Genomic DNA, 4,541 nt, shown 5'->3' on the forward strand with positions numbered 1-4,541 from the left:
TTGCTGGTCTTTTATAAAATGATAAACTTTAAACTCAGGCAACCTGTGGACATAGACTTAGACAAGTACCCCCTTTTATCTTACTACTCCTACCTTCGCTCTGGAGTATCAATGTAGATGTTGCCGCCTTTGGGAAGTTACTTTCTGTCTCAAGACTGGTGTTGCTTCCCTACTATAGTTCCCATAGCAACTTGTCTCTCATTATGGACTGCTTATCAGAACATAATTGCCTGTCTACTTTCTGTATCCCTCCTCCCTCCACTACACCTTAAGCTTCTTGAGGACTCTTGGTTATTATATCACTGGAATCTAGGACAGGGCATTATCTGAACATTATGTAGACACAAATGTTATCACATTCTGGATGTCAGGTGGGTGTGTCAGCTGATATGCTAAACATTAGTACAGTTGTTTTTGCCTACCCAGCATCCCTTTCCCCCCTTTTCTGGTGAATTCATCCTGGTACTTTATGGTGAAATCACTTCTCCCGCAACCTTGAATAGTGTGCTTTGAATAAGGCAGACCCCACTCTAGGCTCCATGGAGCAACATACTAACAACGCCTGGTATTTTAAGCATTTTCCACCAAGGTTCAGAAGAAATTTCTTTCTGAATTAATGAAATGTTCCCCTCAGAAAGTGCTAATGTGAGCAATCAGAGCCCTGAAATAGCTCAAAATAGTTTCTCAACAAAAGTCCTTTAGATTCCTGCCCAAGAAGAACTATCACAACGATCTGCTTGGGAAAGCCTATCAGCCACATTTTCTAAGAGTCTCTGGCACAGCTGGTGAATTGTCCAGTCCCATCCTTCTAACCACAGAGACTAGCTCAGGAATGGGCATGAGACCCAAGGCAGGGCATCCAAAAGCCACCTGAGATTTTAGCCAGGACTCTTGGCAAAGAAGCTCCTTATTCCTACTGGGTTGACTAAGCCTGAGCTGCTACCGCCATCTTTGCCTCCTCATGAGAAGAACGTGCCTGGCCCAAGAAAACTGGATAAACTCTAGTCAGGCCACACAATTAGGAAGTGTTCTTGAATTATAGCCTTTTGTAAAAAACAATGACAACAACAACAAAACAAAAAACAGTAATCTAGTAAATAAAATGTCTCCCTGATTTCTGTGAGCCACTCTAACAAATTAAATTCAAGGAGGGGATTGTGGAAACCTCCGATCTGTAGCAAGTTGGTCAGAAACACAAGGACAACCTGGGCTTTAGACTGACAGCTGAAGTTGGGGGTGGGGCCGGTCTTGTGTGATCCCAGGAATTAACCTGTGGGATTCTGATGCTATCTCCAGGTAGATCGTGTCAGAATTCAGTTGAATTGTAGGATGCCCAGCTGGTGCCCAAAAAGTGCTTGCTGGTGTGGGAACACCTCTCCCTACCGTCACCCTCACTCCCCACCCCTACCATCAGAACTGGATACAGAACCTTTTACTTTGGTTTTGGCTTAATACAAATACCTCAGTGGATCTTTGATGCAAATAATAGGTTAAATAGGGATTTTAAAAGATCTTTTGACTCGCTGGTCACAGGAGATTGCTTAAGACCTTGGGATATGCCTGAAAATTCTATAAAGCAGGGGAAAGTTGCAAAATAAAACGCTGGACCTTCCAAAGACACACTTCTGACCCTGATTATGATGAGCAATTTTTAAATGATAGTGAAGTGATTAGATAATGATGGTGGACTAAGCCTCTTCAAATACTCAGAAATACTGGTAATACAAAGCCCCAGCCTCCACTACCTATTATTTGCATTTCCCTTTGCTGATGATTTTTGCAAGTTCTAAATGTTTCTCCTATGTTTTCAATTCTGCATTATAAAATTCTTCTCTTGTGGCAGCCACATGCAACTTGTTATTCTCTTAAAAGATTGTACAATTTCATTAGAACTAGAAAGGGCTTTTGGAATGTTACCAAACTGGCAACATTCATCTGGCAATAGATCTCGGCCTAAGTAGGGCAGGATTTGATTGAATTAAAGGGCTAAACCTTCTGAGTGAATGATCCAAAACTTTTGGAAGAATATCAACAGTGTTTGCCAAACTGAACAGATCCCTGTGATTATAGGCAGGTGAAAGATCCTTTTACTCTACTTACTATATATATTATTGACTTTTTACAGAGATAAAGGGAGAGGGATAGAGAGTTAGAAACATCGATGAGAGAGAAACATTGATCAGCTGCCTCCTGCACACTCCCTACTGGGGATGTGCCCGCACCAAGGTACATGCCCTTGACCACAATCAAACCTGGGACCCTTCAGTCTGCAGGCCGACGCTCTATCCACTGAGCCGAACCGGTTAGGGCTACTCTACTCACTTTTATTGGTACATTATTTACTTCACCAGGAACCCAATAAAATGGTTTCTTGAAAGGGTTACTACTTGACTTCAGAAATTTCAAAACTTGCCAAAACCGGCTTGGCTCAGTGGATAGAGCATCGGCCTGTGGACTGAAAGGTCCCAGGTTCGATTCCAGTCAAGGGCATGTACCTGGGTTGCGGGCACATCCCCAGTAGGGGATTTGCAGGAGGCAGCTGACCGATGTGATGTTTCTCTCTCATCGATGTTTCTAACTCTCTATCTCTCTCCCTTCCTCTCTGTAAAAAATCAATAAAATATATTAAAAAAAAGAAATTTCAAAACTCTTATATGTCCTCTTACTCAAAAGAATAACATTGCTTGCTTTTGAATTTTAAAAAATACTTGCTTTATCTTAACATGTGATTATAACTCCAAGTATTTAATGTCTAATATTTACTGATCCCCTAGAGCAGTAGTTCTTAACTGAGGGCAATTTTGCCCCATGGGCACATCTGGAAACATTGTTGGTTGTCACAACTGGGGATGGGTTCTATTGGCATCTACTGGGTAGAGGCCAGGGATGCTGCTAAATATCCTTCACAAAACAAAGCATTATCTGGCCCAAAAGGTTAATAGTGTTGAGGGTGAGAAACCTTGCCCTAAGACCGTGTGGGATTCTGAAGGTATGAGAGCCTATTCTTGCCTTTGAGTTCTTTAGAATCAAGATGAATAAAACAGTCCTCCCACAGTGTGATGCTTGTATGTGATGTATAGAATTAACCTCTTACTCTACATGTTCTATCTAATTGGTTTGTTAACACTTTGAGGCAGGGACATACTTAACTATTTCTTGGTCAGAAAGTGATCGTTAGTTAGCTCTTTTCTGGCCGGGGAGTATTGAGGGTAGCACAGTTAACTCTCAGGTACTCAGCAAAATAAGGGTTAAAAGAAGTTAGAGATCCAAAATTATGCTTGAAAAAAGTATGAGTCAAAGTGGGCTCAGATGGATTTTATGTAAATATAAGTGAAGTTATATCTAGTAATTTAAAACATACTTTTCATTCTAATATGCATATATAATAAAAGTAATCAATTGCATGTAATATTTAACAAGCACTTAATATAAATTAGTTGATGAAAAGATTGCCCCAAAATTATTATATATTAAAATAGTATGTTATCTTAGCTGTCCATATCAATCCCATTCCACCTGCAAATATTAAACAGGAATCAGAAATAAGTAAAAGATGCAATCCTAAATATATGCTCCTTTCCATTCTCACCTAATTCCTGCATTACGTGATGCAGCCATAGCTCTGATGCCATCAGAATTACTTAGCTATCTTCCTCCTCCTTTCCTTCTCTAGGGGGCAGCCTATGCTTTGGTTGGAGCTCTGATCAAATATAGAAGTGGTATTCTGCTTGATTGTAGAGGCAAAGGCACATTCCCAAATTATAGTGCATACCTTGTGGCATTGGCTATTATAAAATTCCAAACTATTGTTACTCTGCAATATGGAAATTTGTAACAATACTCTTTTTCCAAGGGTACTGCATATTTAAAGATAAACCCTGTGTTAAATTGTAAACATATACATATTCCCATATCATCAAAAGGGCAGCAAAGTTGTTCTAACTAATGATATCAACTCAACTTGAGGAGGTTCACAAAGGCTGATGTATACAATCATCAGAGAAATTAATTTGCAATAAGCTATATAACTGCCAAGATAAAACCTGTGAGTTGACAAAATCCATAATCCAAAAATTCTTGTTAAGTATGAGTACATAAGAACTATAAATCATCTACTAGTAATTTAAATGTTTAAAACATCAGGCCCTGATAACCCAATATCCACAGAATAAAGTAGCCGGATTTGTGCCAGGTCTTTAATGTAATAAAAGAGTCATGTTTGACCTATTACGGAGCAGTTAAATTTATTTCTCTTGTATTTTGGGCTTTCTCACTTCCTAGTCCTTGTCTTTAGTAATTAAAGTGAAAATACTCCAAAACCTGACCCTTAGGGACATTCAACACTCTGTTCTCCTAAAGAAATCCAACTGAATGCTGCAAACAGCAATGCAGAAATAAAGAGATCCCTTGTAGCCTGAAGATATCAGGAAATCCTTGCCACTGGACTTGTGAAAATTTTGGTTCACTAAGCTCTTGTATGCTTGACTATTAAAATCTAAAGGCATCACTATTTATCTGATATCACTATAAAATAGAATCAG

This window comes from Myotis davidii, unplaced genomic scaffold (genome assembly GCF_000327345.1).
Source record: "Myotis davidii unplaced genomic scaffold, ASM32734v1 scaffold192, whole genome shotgun sequence".
Taxonomy (NCBI): domain Eukaryota; kingdom Metazoa; phylum Chordata; class Mammalia; order Chiroptera; family Vespertilionidae; genus Myotis; species Myotis davidii.